Genomic DNA, 17737 nt, shown 5'->3' with positions numbered 1-17737 from the left:
CCTCAATCTTCTCTTCTCCAGGCTAAACATACCCAGTTCTTTCAGTCTCTCTTCATAGGGCTTTGTTTCTAGACCTCTGATCATCCTGGTTGCCCTCTTCTGAACACGCTCCAGCTTGTCTGCATCCTTCTTGAATTGTGGAGCCCGGAACTGGACGCAATACTCTAGATGAGGCCTAACCAGGGCCGAATAGAGAGGAACCAGTACCTCACGTGATTTGGAAGCTATACTTCTATTAATGCAGCCCAAAATAGCATTTGCCTTTCTTGCAGCCATATCACACTGTTGGCTCATATTCAGCTTGTGATCTACAACAATTCCAAGATCTTTCTCGTTTGTAGTATTGCTGAGCCAAGTGTCCCCCATCTTATCATAGAATCATAGAATAGCAGAGTTGGAAGGGGCCTGCAAGGCCATCGAGTCCAACCCCCTGCTCAATGCAGGAATCCACCCTAAAGCATCCCTGACAGATGGTTGTCCAGCTGCCTCTTGAATGCCTCTAGTGTGGGAGAGCCCACAACCTCCCAAGGTAGCTGATTCCATTGTCGCACTGCTCTAACAGTGAGGAAGTTTTTCCTGATGTCCAGCCGGAATCTGGCTTCCTTTAACTTGAGCCCGTTATTCCGTGTCCTGCACTCTGGGAGGATCGAGAAGAGATCCTGGCCCTCCTCTGTGTGACAACCTTTTAAGTATTGAAGACTGCTATCATGTCTCCCCTCAATCTTCTCTTCTCCAGGCTAAACATGCCCAGTTCTTTCAGTCTCTCTTCATAGGGCTTTGTTTCTAGACCTCTGATCATCCTGGTTGCCCTCTTCTGAACACGCTCCAGCTTGTCTGCGTCCTTCTTGAATTGTGGAGCCCAGAACTGGACGCAATACTCTAGATGAGGCCTAACCAGGGCCGAATAGAGAGGAACCAGGACCTCACGTGATTTGGAAGCTATACTTCTATTAATGCAGCCCAAAATAGCATTTGCCTTTCTTGCAGCCATATCGCACTGTTGGCTCATATTCAGCTTGTGATCTACAACAATTCCAAGATCTTTCTCGTTTGTAGTATTGCTGAGCCAAGTGTCCCCCATCTTGTAACTGTGCATTTGGTTTCTATTCCCTAAATGTAGAACTTGGCATTTATCCCTATTAAATTTCATTCTGTTGTTTTCAGCCCAGCACTCCAGCCTATCAAGATCACTTTGAAGTTTGTTTCTGTCTTCCAGGGTATTAGCTATCCCGGGTATTAGCTATCCCACCCAATTTTGTGTCATCTGCAAATTTGATCAGCGTTCCCTGCACCTCCTCGTCCAAATCATTAATAAAAATGTTGAAGAGCACTGGGCCCAGGACTGAGCCCTGCGGCACCCCACTCGTTGCCTCTCCCCAGTTTGAGAAGGTTCCATTGATAAGTACTCTTTGAGTCCGATTCTGTAGCCAACTGTGGATCCACCTAATAGTTGTTCCATCTAGCCCACTTTTAGCTAGTTTGTTAATCAGAATGTCATGTGGTACTTTGTCAAAAGCTTTGCTGAAGTCAAGATATATGACGTCCACAGCATTCCCACAGTCCACAAGGGAGGTTATCCTATCAAAAAATGAAATCAAATTAGTCTGACAGGATTTGTTCCTGACAAATCCATGTTGGCTTCTAGTAATCACTGCATTGGTTTCAAGGTGTTTACCTATTGACTTCTTTATAATCTGCTCCAGAATTTTCCCAGGGATGGATGTCAGACTGACTGGTCTGTAGTTCCCAGGTTCCTCCTTTTTGCCCTTTTTGAAGATAGGGACAACATTAGCCCTCCTCCAGTCATCCGGCACCTCACCCGTCTTCCATGATTTTGCAAAGATAATAAACAAAGGTTCTGAGAGTTCTTCCGCTAGCTCCTTCATTACTCTTGGATGCAGTTCATCGGGCCCTGGAGATTTGAACTCATTCAAGGAAATTAGGTGTTCTTTGACCATTTGTTTATCAATCAATCTCAAACTGCAATCCTGATAGCACTCTTCAAATACTTGAAAGACTGTCACACAGAGGTGGGCCAGGATCTCTTCTCGATCCTCCCAGAGTGCAGGACACGGAATAACAGGCTCAAGTTAAAGGAAGCCAGATTCCAGCTGGACATCAGGAAAAACTTCCTGACTGTTAGAGCAGTGCGACGGTGGAATCAGCTACCTAGGGAGGTTGTGGGCTTTCCCACACTAGAGGCCTTCAAGAGGCAGCTGGACAGCCATCTGTCAAGTATGCTGTAGGGTGGATTCCTGCATTGAGCAGGGGGTTGGACTCGATGGCCTTGTAGGCCCCTTCCAACTCTGCTATTATATGATTCTATGATTCTATGATTCTATTTATACATCTTTACTACAGACTCTGTAATGCATCCATATCTTTACTTGAAGGCAACAATGGATTCTTATGGAGAAACGGCTGTGCAAACATGACTGGTTGGTATGTGAACAGTCACCTTTTATTGCAGAGATCTTCTCTTTGGCACTAGGGGGAAACATAGATTTCAAATACGGCTTTGTGGAATATTCACTAATTGTGATATATGATTAACTTCAAAAGCGGCTGACCCTAACATCCACTGAGAGCATTTAAACAAAGTACTTCTCGCAAAAAAAGTTCACCCAAATGACCGAAACAATGACTCATAAGTGTAAACCCAAAGGGGGGAAAAAAAGTATTCGTCTCAACCATATTAAGCATACTAAAAATATATTCACTGGTATAAACATAACAAAAATTATCTGAAACATTCATAAATAATTGAGATCTATACAGAAAGAACCAAATAAAACATGTCGGGATATTAAACAAATTATAAAAAAAGAAGCCCTTGAATCCAGTCCAAGAAGCAAGCAGAGCTACGACATTTAGTACACTGCAGTTAAATATTCAAAAAAGGTCTAAATCCCGCAGAGATTCAGAAAATGCTGTGACTAGTCGGAAGTCCCTTGATCCCAGTTTATCCCAATCTTGTAACCTGTGAACCAAACGACACAGAGTGCAGCTCCATCTCCCCTTTTCCTTTTAAATATTGCAGGGGTGGGGGGAGTGTATAGGATCCTTACTGGGAATCCCTTGTGGTGGATCTCTTCCCGCCTCAATGCAAACAGAAGCAAAACCACCCACCCGACCCCACGCTAGAATTTTAAGGGCAACCTTCTCAATTGCGTGAATGACAAACTTTTTCTAAGCAGTGTCATAATAATGTCAGCCTTATCACACTGGGGTGGAGGTGGGGGATGGATTTCCCAGTAAGGGTCACCCACCCACCCCCAGGGGCACCTTCCATTTATTAAAGAAAAACAAAATACATAGTTGTAGGCTGCTTATGAAGCGGACGTCTAGAACGACCCTCAAACCCATCATTCAGAGGCCAATGTGTTTGCAATCATTCCTAGAGCAGCGCACAAATGACTTCATTTTGGGACAGAGAAATTGGAGTCAAGGAGGGGGAGGAGGTTCACTGAATTTCTCTAAGGTGAGGAGAAATTCCCCAACAGTTTCTCGTAGGCAGGACTCAACATTGGCAGGGGTGCAGCACAGCGACTTCCTTGTTTGCTGTTCTGTGCTGCCGCTGCAAGTGGCAACAGCATCATCTGTGTTGGCCTCTTGGCCCCCTTGGTTTCCATCGCAATGCACGTGTGAGGGGGGCAGCGGTGTGCCTCACCCCAAGGAAGAGGTGGAGCTGTGTCACAATCTGCCCTTCCTGCTTTATTGTCGGCGTTTTCTATAATTTGTTTTGGTGATCTTTTGGACTTACCTAAATCACTGTAAGGTGGCTGAGGGTTCTGTGTGTGCATTTCCTTCCTGTTACACACCTGTCCATTGCTCTGCAGGCTTCCAGGCTACCTGCATCTCCTGATCTGGGGGTTGGGGGAAGCCCAATGGGAGAAGGGCCTCATGATATCGTCCCCTGGGCTTGAATTGGAGAATGGAAGAGTGAGGGGGCTTCAGGCTGCTGGAAAGATGCTGCACACACCTTAGTATGTATGGTGTGGTTATGGGTAAGGGTGAGTGGCCATCTGGGGAACCCCCCCAAGGGCTGGATTGCGCGCACGCACGCACGCACATACACACACACACCAGGCTTGAAGCTTAATCCATGCCCATGTGCTGTTTCCCCCCTGAAAATCCCCCTTCATACTTGCCTGGCAGGGGTAACTTCCTGACTGTTAGAGCAGTACGACAATGGAACCAATTACCTAGGGAGGTTGTGGGCTCTCCCACACTAGAGGCCTTCAAGAGGCAGCTGGACAGCCATCTGTCAAGTATGCTGTAGGGTGGATTCCTGCATTGAGCAGGGGGTTGGACTCGATGGCCTTTTTGGCCCCTTCCAACTCTGCTATTCTATGATTCTATTATTCTAAAGGGTTAAAATTACCCCTCTTTCATCACCACATCTCTCCCCACCCCATGGATGCTGTTAAACCTCTCCCAATATCAAACGTTGAGTTCGTCTTTTGCCCTTCTACGTGTGTTTGTATTATGGGAGCGTTCCACAGGCGATCTCCTTTCCACCAGCAGCTTGAAGTGGCACGTTCCAGGAAAGGCACTCCGCCCATCGCATCTGCGGCAGGGTTGATCTCGCTTTGTGGCCGCCTTTGTGGCCTGTCCCTGCCCAATTGTCGCGGTGCCAGTGGCAGTCAGCTCTTTCCTCGACTGGCACCTGCCTTCCATGGAAACAGGATCTGATTTTGCTGGTAACGTCTTTCAATTTCCTCTTTGCACCTCCTTCCCCCTTTATCAGCTCAGCGCCTACAGATTATCCTGTTAAGAGGCAAAATGAGGACTTGTCAACCTTTCTTAGGCAGCCCTTACAATGAAAATAACTTCCCTAACCTTTTTATAAATGCTTTATTTTCTGCTTCCTTTGCTGCGTCTCAATATAATTTTGACTGTCTCGGGGATCTCCAACACACACAAGGAAGGAAGAAAGGAAGGAAGGAAGAATAATCACCATCATAATAACAAAATGCTATTACTGATGAGATGATAAGAGCCTTAGGTGTACATGCAAAATCTCGCCTTCAAAGGGAGAAACTGAGAGAGGCAATTTGTAGAGCTCTGTGAAAATGGCCCCTCTGAATTCTCCATCCTACACATTGGCAGAGAAATTAGTGGGGGTGGGTGGGTGTTTCACTATATTTCTACTGAGGGAGGAGAAATTCTCCTGCAATTCTCCAAGAAGGGTGGGGCTGGGGGGGGGAGAGAAATCTCAGAAATTTTCAGTGCTCATTTCAGTACAGCCCTCAATGCTTTGTTCAGTGTTCCCTTCCTCTCTCTCTCTCTCTCTCTGCTGGCCATGCAGACGTGCTCAGAAGTCCTTGCCTCTTTAAATCAAGGCCTTTCTTTATTAGCAAAGTAAAAGAAACTGAATGTTTGTTTGCAATACAGAAATTAATAGTTAAGCATAAACAGGAAAAAGGAGGTAGCCAGTAAAAAATGAAACAGGTAAAATGTGTGGGTAGCCACTCCTAAATCGAAAGCAAGGCTTTTCTGTTCCATTCCCTTGTTTCTTTTTATTAAGCCAGCTGATGTTTCATTCCAATAACAACAACAACAACAACAACAACAACAACAACAACAATAATAATAATAATCACAATAATAATAATCACAAGGCTCTGTAGTTACAAGGAATTTTGGAAATAAGTCTGGCAGTGGCAGTTATAAATACTGAGTTGGTAAACCCTACCTGGAGATAGATAGAGAAGATGTTGGACTTGATGGCCTTATAGGCCCCTTCCAACTCTACTATTCTATGATTCTGTGATGGATAACATATTATCTTACCTGGAGGCATGTTCAGATGAGAGCTCCCTCTTCATCACACACACACACACACACACACACACACACACACACACTTAGACAATGTGTTCAGTAGAGAGATATGCAAAACATGTGAGCATGCCCTGTTTGAAGACATGAATGTGAACGTGAGCACCACCATGACCATGTGACCACTGACAAGAGAGAGCCTCAGGGCCCCTTCCTGGGATAAGCGTCAGATAAAGGCAACCAGAGACACACTCAGAAATCACTACAATGTATGGTGTTTTTCAGAAGGGACGTGACTGACAAAGGGGGGCAGATGGGTAGAGCCGGCCCACCCATTAGGCATAGTGAGGGATCCACCTGAGGCAGAACATGCTGCAGTGACCAGGTGTTGCACAAAATTGGTGAGACTTTGCAATCTCCCATTTGATTTCCACAAGTTTTCCATTTGTGCAAAGCAAGCAGCAACCCCAAACGTGAACGGGAATTGGCAAAGTGATGTTCAGAGAACGTGAGCAATCTCAAACATGGCTCGTTCATTCATTCTTAGGTAAATGCCGGTCAAAAGGAAATTGAAACCAATTTCCGATGGATCCCTAGGCAATCCTTCCTGGAATGCTGGAGCACAGCCTGCGTTTGTTCCCTGAGATTCTCTGTGTTGTGCCTGGCCTAGATAATGAAATTGCTGCTCTGTTTCGGTCTAATTTCAGAAACCGCTGACTCAGGGCAATGCTTCTCCTTTGCAGGGTTCATCTCTGTCAGAGGGGTTCCAACATGCTCCTTGCGTAGGAGGGATAATAAACAGAAGTGGCCCAGGCCTAGTAATGCCTCCATCCCTCCAGTTTTGCCCCCCTTCCACTAAAGCTGTAATCAGAGTGCATGCTCACACACCCCAGCACCATGCACACACCATACACACACACACACACACAGAGAGAGAGAGAGAGAGAGAGAGAGAGAGAGAGAGAGAGATCTTATCCATCATTTTTCTTTAAACTTCACTTAATTTTACAAAACGTTCCAAGCCCCTCCCCATGATGTCTTCAAATGGCTATTTGCATCCAGATGTGTTAATAGCCTCAGGATATCTCCTGGTAGGGTGGCAATGATTGCACCTACATACTTTAAGATGGAGAAGTTAATATGCAAAGGATCTGGCTTTGCATTCCAGAACAGCAAGGGCTTTGTGTAACATGAATGGAGCGTGGAGCTGTCCTCACAGCACCTCTGCTATTAAACAACACTGGAGGTATCTGTCAAGGCGATGTAGCACAGTATACCTGTGACTTTCACAATGAGCTCAGAGAAGTGCCATTGATGCTGTGGAGGGGGCTGTGCACATGGCAGGGAGGGGGAGGGCAGAGCTCGTAGGGGGGAGGGCAGGAGAGAGTCCCACCTCCTTCAGGCCGAGGACTGGATCCCCTTTCAGGAAAGCTCCCGGGGGGGGGGGTCGCAATGCAGAGGTAGGTGGTAAATGGGCTCTGCCCTCACCACAATGATGGTGCCCCCAGACTCAGAGATGAACATCCAGTGCAGTGCAGCCACAAAGCTCACCGGGTGACCTTGGAGTAGAGATGTTAGAGGAATCCATCCAGGGGATGAAGTTTACCAAGCTTTCATCAGCTCCTCCCCACCCACCCCCGGACTTTGGCTAACTTCCCTATGCCCTGACCTGACTCATAGAATCATAGAATAGTAGAGTTGGAAGGGGCCTATAAGGTCATCAAGTCCAACCCCCTGCTCAGTGCAGGAGTCCACCCTAAAGCATACTTGACAGATGCTTGTCCAACTGCCTCTTGAAGGCCTCTAGTGTGGGAGAGCCCACAACCTCCCTAGGTCATGGGCTCCATTGTCATACTGCTCAAGGCAGATTGATTTGGGCCAGCTTGTGGAATCTGAGGTTCTTCCCCACCCCCACCCCTAAAATCAGCATTTACACAAATTGTGACTGCAGTTTTTATATTTTGCTCACATTATGGCCACAATATGTGTGTAAATGTCAATTGAAGGGAGGGAAAACCAAGAAAAGTTTCCAGATGTTGGGAAAAGCCCATGCCCTGACTCATAAATGCAAGCCAAGCCGAGGACTCCCAGGTAATCTAGCAAGCCTAAGAAGGGGCAGATTTGAGCAGGAGGGAGTTGCTGCCCCCCCCAACCTTTCCCCCTTTCCCCCTTCTCAAGACTATGGAATGAGATTTTCTCTCCTAGTCTGCTGCCTTAGCTGAAGTGGACTTTCCCCTTCCAGCACTGTCATTAACTCTCCAGTTTGGAGATGAAGGCTTGTCCGCTATCACCTAGAGAGCTTTCTTGGCAGCAACTTGGTGACAGCTTAAACCGTTCCCCGCATCCTGCATGTCATCGTATCAGTTGTCCATTCAGCAGTGCCGGCAACAAGCAAGGCTGCAAAGTACAGCTCCGTCTCTGTGTTACAAATGGTTTCTTTTTTAAAAAAGGAGGAGGAGGTGGAGGAGGAGGAGGAGGAGGAGGAGGAGGAGGGCAATGGAAGGAGGGAATCTGGACAGTGATGGAGGAGAAGTAGCTTGCTTCTTCTACCCCTGATTTGGAAAGCTGATGCTAGGCTCTGCTTGTATAGGGAGAGACGTTTCAGCACTAGGCTGAATTTATATACGGTGTCCATTCCGTCACTGTACTTCATTCCCCTTCCTAGTAATTCCATTGCTTTCACCCTCTATTGCTTCTCTTGTCATGGAGATGATCCGCTGCCAAGTATCTTCCACCTGCAAGAGCATCCAATATGCTGCGTGTCCCTTCTGTTCTGTGGTCGGAAGCACTCGCCCTGGGTATTCCAATATTCATGTGTTTCACAGTCAGGGAATAAAGATGCAGAGAGGTGGCCTAGACTGGCCCAGGGGAGGCCCGTCTCTTGGGATTCCTCTTTTCTGCTGTGAGGCCTCCAGTATCTCAAGTGGGTGGAAAGATCACACATGCACCTCTTGGCCCCAAGTGGTTTGTAGGATTCATTGTGGATGTAGTAATTCACTGCAGAGCTTTTGGCAAAGTTTTTTTTAAAAAAATCAGAAAAACACTTGGCTTTACTTGAAGCCAAAAAAATAAATAAATAACTGAGAAATACAGAACATGTTGAGTGAGCTGATGAAAATGCATCGGGGGATTGGAGGATTGTGTAGTGAGCAAGAATGGCATTAATAGACCCCCAAATAAATAGATTCAGTTCAGTTCGAGACTGAAGTGTCCCACTACTGTGCAAGTTGTGCAGCACTCAGTGAAGAACATTTAGGCCAACAGTGGGGAAAACTCCACATGTTGTTGGACTCCACCTCCGGTCATGCCTGTCCATTGGCTGTGCTGGCTGGGGCCAATGAGATTTGGAGTCTATCCATATCTGGAGATCCACAGCCCCCCCTCCAACCCCCGTTTAGGTTTTCTGGCTGATGATAAGGTATAGATTCATCAAGACTTCAGAAGCAGCGAGGAGCCAGTCCTGTCCCTGCTTGTGAGCAAAAGAGCAAAGCCCTGTTCCAATGTGGCCTGGGTGCTTAAAGGCGGCAACCCTAATATGGAGCATAAATTCATCCCATCTCCTTTTTAGGGTCATCTGGCATGATGGAGCAATGCAGAAAAACAACACCAACCACAGCAGCAGTCATATTGGTCATGAGAGGTATTCCAGAATCAATACAGTATAATACTATCATTAGGACAACTAAAAGGTTGCGGGAAGGGAGGATGTGCAAGCTCTCAGGACCTCCAAAACCCTTCATCTGGCAAGATGTTATAAGGAGCAGGCTGCTGCGGTGTGGTGGGAGGATAGGCGAGCGGGAGGAAGTGTTGTAGTCAGAATCTCTGCAGGGATGACTAGCCTTTTTGTTGACTTCAATGGGTCTACCCCAAGCATGACTAAGGCCTTAGCTAGACCTAAGGTTTATCCTGGGATCGTCCCGGGGTCGTCCCTGCCTGCTCCTGGGATATCTTGTGTGTAATTTACATGAACAGGGATGACTTCAGGATGATCCTGGGATAAACCCTAGGTCTAGCTAAGGCCTTAGTCTATGATGAAACCTTACACCTCCCATGTTGTCTGCCTTCACTACTTTTAATGTTGTATGTTTAGCATTTAGTAGTCTCACCATAAGGAAAGGGGCAACTGTTGTACTTATCAGTGCTGGAAAACATGTGTGGTGGCTATTTTTAAAAGCATTCCCAGCAAGCCAAATGGAAACAAAGTCAGGACAATGTTCTACCAGGGAGAGAGGGAGAGAGAGAGAGATCAGAAACAGGGAGCATCCTTGGTAAAGAGGGACCATTGGATCTTATGCAGTAGCTGAAACTCGCAAGACATAGGAACTGTACATCTCTGTGACCACTTATTGGCAAACTAGAAATTGCTTAGTTGCAGGGGGCTTTGAAACTGAGGTTTCTATGCTCATATTGCCTTAAATGAGGCCTGGCTGGATAAAACTGACTTCACAGACCCAAATCCCTTAATCTCTGGCATACTTAACTGTATTATCCAGATTACAGGAGTTGCACACACAGTAATTGCACTCAATGGAGAACCTGTGTGCAATTTCACACTCTCCTCCCCCTCCCCCTAAGTCTCAATTCACTGTAATCCTCCAGGAACTACAGCTCACAGAACAGGTAGGAGCTTTAAAAACAAAGCAGAAATAAAAACCTATAAAGATACACACAGAGAGAGGGTGGGGCGGGGGAGAGAGTTATATGCAGAATACAAAAGAGATGTTGCCATGTTCTTGCAGAGGTGGACATTGCTAGCACATTTGAGGATCCGAGTGAGGTGGGGTGGAGCCACAGAGGGTGCCGAAATGCCATGACTATGCGGGGGGGGGGGGAAGCCTGTGGAACAACAGGAGACCACCAACATCTGTAAAGTTAGTCATGGAACCAGGACTTATGAGATCCAAGATGTCCACTCTGTGACCTGTAACCAAGAAAATAGAAGGATTCAGTGAAGGTTCTTCTGATCTTTTGCAGCCTCCTTCAACGGAGGCACAATTGGCTGATATGAGAAGTTCATGTTCCATACTCACTGCGAGTGAATTCAGAACCTAAGAATGACCCTGTTCTTGTCCCTTCAGCTGCAGAGAGATTTCACCAGGTGCAGCTTTTCCATTGTGTTGCAGTGAAAGAAGAGGCCTCACTTAGCAAAATGTTGTCTTTGGCGCATGTTTGGAATCCCAAGGGGGTGGGGAGGATCTGGGAATCTTGTGTCCCCTTGGCCTTGTGACACAAACTCTCGTGCTTGTCCTCTCCTTCCCTGCAAACTCCTTATACCCATCCCTTGTTCACAGCTGGGCAGCTATAGGTTTCCATTCAGCCATGGTCCCCGCTGCTTCTTAGGCCATTTCTACACCTGCCTTTTCCCCCAGGATTGTCCCTGGATTGTTCCTGTGCATCCAAATGATGCATAGGGGATCCTGGGAGCATACAGGGATGATCCCTCCATTTTCCTGGGATAACCCTTAGGTGTAGAAACAGGGCCGGGCAAAGCTGGTCATAGGCCCCGGGCCAGGTGGGAAATGTAGGCCCCATTTCAAACTGCTCATTAAGTATTTTTTTTAATCAGTTCTAAATACATATGAACTAGAACGACTTATAAAAAAAGGTAATGGCAAGCACTTTTATTCAAGATGCATATATATCACTTCTTCATATTCAGAAATGCTTTACAGGCAAATTTATCATCAACCACAGAAAAATCAAGCAACTTTGCCTTGTCAGTGTTCATGTTCAAAACTGCTAATCCATTCAAACGTTCTTGCACCATTGCGGACCGAAGGTATGACTTGATTCATTTTAGGACACTGAAGCTCCTCTCATTAGAGGCCACTGTTGCTGGCTATTTATTTATTTATTTATTTATTGCACTTATATACCGCTCCCATAGCCAGGGCTCTCTGGGCGGTTTACAGAAATTGTAAAATTAAGATAAAAACGAGTATACAAAATTTAAAATTCTAAAACACAGAACATACACACATAAAGCATTAAAAACCGTTTTAAAAAATGACAGAAAAATTGCTACTTTGTAACAAATCTTTACCAAAGAGTCCCCCTTTGACTCTACAAGGGGGACTCGGAGTAGGCCCCCTCAAAATTGTAGGCCCATGCCAACTGGCCCCACTGGCCCCGCCCTTCTGCCCAGCCCTGTGTAGAAAGGCCCAGAGTCCCTGGCAGTACTTTGACTAGGGCAACCCTGGTTGACAATACTAGGCCCGGGGCTTTTTAGCCTAGTGTTCAATATTACGTGCTTTTCAGGAGCACACGTATCCATCCACCTTGGACTTCCTTCCTGCTTCTCTTCATCCTTGGCTCTGTATGAACTTTTCTCCTCCTTTGCTTAACCCCCTGTCTTCTTTACATTAGGCTTTGCCTCCTCCATCTACTCTTTGTTCATATTCCTAATGCTATTTGTGAGTTTTCTGACACAAAAGAAATGGACAAACACTGGTGTCCATTACTGAAATTAATAGGCAGTGGGGTCTGGGCATAACCTATCAGGCTGAATTTGAGTGAACCTTTAAATGGGCTGTTGGATATGCAAGATATAGAAGTGCATTCCGGTGGAATTTGGGGTTGCAAAATCAGTTACATCTCCCAGCCAAAGAACAATTTTACTGTTCATTAGCACAGATGGACGTGTTTAATGGTTCGAAATGTGCCATTCACCCAAATTTATTTGTTTAAAGGCTTATTGCATCCATGTTCCTCCACACTGAGAGGCAGTTAAGAAAAAGACAGGGGAGGCAGTTGTGGTAGAGATGCTAATTCCATTCTTCTCTTAAAGCATATTTTTGCACAATAAGCCTATATAACAGTTTTGCAGCAGCTTAACTGTAAATAACCAACTGGATAATCAAGGCATTCTAAAAAGTGATCCCAGTGGTGTTTACAAACGTTTCTAAAGCTTCTCTTCTTTTGTACACAATCTATTCCTTCCTTAGGCTCCAGATTCGTCATTTCTAGCACCCAGTTTAGAATTTGTGCTTGGGTTGAGAGGTGTCTGCTTGGCTTTCCAAGTGTTTAGTTCCAAATCTTTAGCAGTGATGACAGCACTGGGGGGGGGGAGGTGTAGCTCAGAGGGGAGGGCCCATAGCTCAGTGCGATAGAGCACAAGCTTTGCATGCAGAAGGTCTATCCCAGCTTGTCCAGGTAGGACGAGGAAAGGAATCCTATCTGAAACCCCGGAGAGCCATGGCTGACAGTCAGTGTTGACAATACTGGGCTAGATGGACCAATGGACTGACTCAGAATAAGGCAGATTCCTACGTTCCCTGTCAGGAACAAGCTCACCTAGAGAACTGTGATGGACAGCTTTTGCTGGGTGCTCTTGGCAGATTTTTCTCAGAACGGAAGACACATTTTCATCAGGTTTGCTAAAGGCAACAAGTCACCTTCAAAGGGGACCCCAAAGGGAATAAACCTTTGAGCATCATCCCTCTTGGTTTAACCCCATTCTGAAAACTTCAAGTTGGAGTTAAACCTAGGGTGACCATATGAAAAGGAGGACAGGGCTCCTGTATCTTTAACAGTTGCATAGAAAACAGTTGCATCTAGAGTACTGTGTCCAGTTCTGGGCACCACACTTCAAGAAGGACGCAGACAGGCTGGAGCATGTTCAGAGGAGGGCAACCAGGAGGATCAGGGGTCTGGAAACAAAGCCCTATGAAGAGAGACTGAAAGAACTGGGCATGTTTATCCTGGAGAAGAGAAGATTGAGGGGGGACATGATAGCACTCTTCAAATACTTAAAAGGTTGTCACACAGAGGAGGGCCAGGATCTCTTCTCGATCCTCCCAGAGTGCAGGACACGGAATAACGGGCTCAAGTTGAAGGAAGCCAGATTCCGGCTGGACATCAGGAAAAACTTCCTGACTGTTAGAGCAGTACGACAATGAAACCAGTTACCTAGGGAGGTTGTGGGCCCTCCCACAGTAGAGGCGTTCAAGAGGCATCTGGACAACCATCTGTCAAATATGCTGTAGGGTGGATTCCTGCATTGAGCAGGGGGTTGGACTCAATGGCCTTATAGGCCCCTTCCAACTCTACTATTCTATGATTCTATGAAAAAGAAATTTCAGCAGGTGTCATTTGTATATATGGGGAACCTGGTGAAATTCCCTCTTTGTCACAACAGTTAAAGCTGCAGGAGCTATTTAAAAGGGGGCAGGGCACCTGCACCTTTAACTGTGGTGATGAAGAGGGATTTTCACCAGGTTCCCCATAGAGACAAATGACATCTGCTGAAATTCCCTTTTCAATACAACTGTTAAAGATACAGGAGCCCTGTCCTCCTTTTCTTATGGTCACCCTAGTTAAACCAAAAGGCCAACTTCTGTTAGCTAAACGGTTCCAGCTGTGTTTTGTTGGCCAATTCCTCCCATGTAGTTTCTGCAGAATGAACTGTAAGCAAGGGGCCCTTTCTTTTGCGTATGGTCCTAGCTCCTTGTATTGTAATGCTATGCAACAGTTGTAGGTAGGTAATTTCCCAGCTAATCCATCTCACTTGCTTAAAAGAGGCATTTGGCTGCTGCCTAAGAGCTTGTGAACATATAAAAAGGCTGCGTTGATAAGTGGCGAGGTTAGAGAAGTGTGAACCTTCCCATTTCAACCGACAACTGTGGTTTTGAAAATGAGCGACATGGTAATTTATCACCCCACAGAAAATTGCTGAGCATTGGATTTATTTCATGAAAATAGATAATTGGGACAGTGATATGCATACCTCTAATTAAATAAATCAAATTAGGTAAAATGTTAATTTTAATTGTGTTAACTCTCCCCCAAAGAGAAAGATCTAATTTCTCGCAGTGTTTCAGATCTACAGTTACCTTGGGTAACAGCACAACCATGTTAACCTGCACAATTTTGTTAATTTGTTTAGCGGATCCAGATTTCGAAACCTGCCTTCCTGCATGGCTTGTGGGCTTCCTGAAAGCATCTGGCAGCTCCATTTGGAAGTGGGGTGCTGGAAACGGGATGCTAGAGTGACCCGGACAGGCTCTTCTGTGTAGCGATGCCATGGAAATCAGGGAAGGGGTGGAGTCAGCCCCCTGGGTGCCAGTCCGTGGCCCCCATGCTCACCTAACTTGGCACGCACTGGGTTGGGCAAGCTCACAACAGCCCACTGCTTTACAAGCTGTCATTTTGCAGGGATCTGTAAGACGCTACATGCCAGGTACCCACATATTGTCCATCAGTTCTCCCCACACACCAAACAGGGTTGGGTGGCTGGCAGGGGTCCAGTGAGGGGCAAGCGAGGCAGTGGTGGGAGACTTCAGCCATCCATACTTCTGGGTCCTTGGATCCGGATCTGGAGTGCTGCAGGGGTTGGCATCATCACGTACCGGAGGAGGCCTCTACACTTCTGCAGGGGGGGCACTACTGGTCTCCAAAACCTTCTGGTCTTGAGGATGGGAGATTCAACAAAGCTTAGATGAATTCTTAGATGAAGGGGGGAACTGATGAATTGTGCAGAGGGACTTTTTAATAGGCGGGTCCTGGCATAACGCCGTGCCTGATTGGAATCTTCCTTTGGGGCCCCAACAGTAGAGTGACCCTATGAAAAGGAGGACCGGGCTCCTGTATCTTTAACAGTTGCAATGAAAAGGGAATTTCAGCAGGTGTCATTTGTATCTATGGGGAACCTGGTGAAATTCCCTCTTCATTACAACAGTTAAAGCTGCAGGAGCTATTTAAAAGAGGGCAGGGCACCTGCAGCTTTCACTGTGGTGATGAAGAGGGAATTTCGCCAGGTTCTCCATGTATACAAATGACACCTGCTGAAATTCCCTTTTCAATGCAACTGTCAAAGATACAGGAGCCCGGTCCTCCTTTCCATAGGGTCACCCTAGGCAATAGGGGAGGATTCCCAGTACCAGCCAGGGATCACACTGCAACAGGGGCCTGAGCCCATGGCGGAGCCTGCTGACCTTCCAGCCACGTGGGAAGAGGGGGGCCCTGCCTCAGAGGAGGAGGCTGAGTGTGTGCGTGTGTGTGCGTGTGTGCGTGTGTGTGCGCACACACACACACACACACACACACACACACACACACACACACACAGAGTGCCCAGGGAGCAACAACACCAGAGGAGGCAGGCTCAACTCAGGGAACCTCAACGAAGTGCTAGGCTGAAGCAGTGGCCTACTCAGGAGGAAAAGGGCTCCTCATGAGTAGGTTGCTGACCAGAGTGCTCTAACGTACTGCAGCTGAGCCCTGGGTGGAGCAGCAGCCTCAGCTGTTAGAAGTCTTCAGTGTATGCCAAGCCAGTATTGGAAGCAACCCTGTTCCAGGAGCGCCAACGTTGTGTGCCTTCTTGACTCTGCTTCTGGACTGTGTAAGGTTTCTGACTGCCACACTGTGTTTTGATCTCTGCTTGTCCTTTTGAACACTGCTGCCTTAGCCTGACCCTAGTATCTGATTGTTTGCCTATTTGCCTGCTTAGTTGACCAATCTGAGGTCCCCAATGTGAACAGCTCTATTAGTTCCTGCCAGGCTCAGTGCCTGCCCCACCCCGATAATCTCTCAATCAAGCTCTCTGGTAGCCAACTCAAAATTGTAAGTGTTGGGGACCCTTCATCTACATCCTGGAAGTGCAAGGAAGTTCTGCAGAAAGTTATTTCTCCAGCTATGTTTAGAAAAGAGCTCCAGAAAAACAAACTTATACATCCACAATCAATCGTCAGAAGTAAACCTGTTGTTGGCAGTAACTGACTGGAACCAGTAAGAGCCCCAAAGATTTTGTGTTGCAATGAGGCTCTCTATCACCTTTACAACTGGTTGTTTGATGACACCTATGCTCATTGCTGTCCCTTTTTTAATGGAGCCTATCCTGAGTTGGTGAAGAATACTTTATTATCTAAGGACTACTGATTCAAATGAGCACAATAGTTTAACAGGGAATACCTGAAGATGCCTCCAAAGGTGCATGCTGCAAATTCTGGCAGCCCTTGTATTTATGATGATTTTTTACCCCACTTATATTTATAGTTTTGCAGACTCTTCTGCATATATCGGCATAGAACGTTCCATGAGTCAGTAAGGGTAACATGGACAGTCTTTTCTGTCTTCCAGTATTGTCATGTATCTATCTATCTTACTCATGTATTCCCCACAATTCCTAATAAAGCAAGTTTGCCATTAGGAAGGGGCAGTACGTGCATCTCAGATTGCTGTTTTACCACTGACAGTGGCAGCAGAGAAATAATGTTTTTAGTTGTGATTGCTGAGGAATGGGAGAGGCTTTCAGCTCCACCATCCCAGTGATCCCTTGATCTTAATGGGCAAGGATGGGAGGTTTATACCTCTCCATCCCTGCATGCTGAGATGTGTGTCTTTTGTGGGGGGGGGGAGGGGGGGTTGTAGGCATGTGTGTCTGTCTGTGCACACATTTGCATGTGAGCGCATCTATGTGTGTGGCTCCTGGTTCCCCAGCTGACCCAGGATGTGAACCTCAGAGCCAAAAAGTTGTGCACCCCAGTCTTAGATCTTACAGAGCCCCTTTGATGATGAGAACACAAATTAATATTAATGTGCTTGAAGAAGACGAAGACGAAGATGACGACAACAAACAACCTAGAGCCCTGGACAGTATCAGCTCATGAATGTGAACATCACTGAGCTAAATTGGACAATGGCCATGTCTCGGCCTAAGGCAGCTTCTCCTGTGAACTCGGGGAGGAGGCGGGAGCCATCGCTCATCAACAGTTCGCCTGCTTTGCAGGCAGAAAGTCACTGGTTGTATCCCAGCATATCTGGTAAGAGTTGGGGAAAATTCTTCCCTAAAATCTAGTAGAGTTGCTGTCAATCAGTGTCTTATGTTTTTGAGTTCCTGTACACAAACAATCTCTCTCTCTCTCTCTCTCTCTCTCTCTCTCTCTCTCTCTCTCGCACACACACACACACACACACACACACACACACACACACACACACTTTTCAGTATCTTATT

The sequence above is a fragment of the Elgaria multicarinata genome, chromosome 16 (assembly GCF_023053635.1).
Source record: "Elgaria multicarinata webbii isolate HBS135686 ecotype San Diego chromosome 16, rElgMul1.1.pri, whole genome shotgun sequence".
Lineage (NCBI taxonomy): Eukaryota > Metazoa > Chordata > Lepidosauria > Squamata > Anguidae > Elgaria > Elgaria multicarinata.
Note: the sequence above shows the minus strand (reverse complement) of the source record.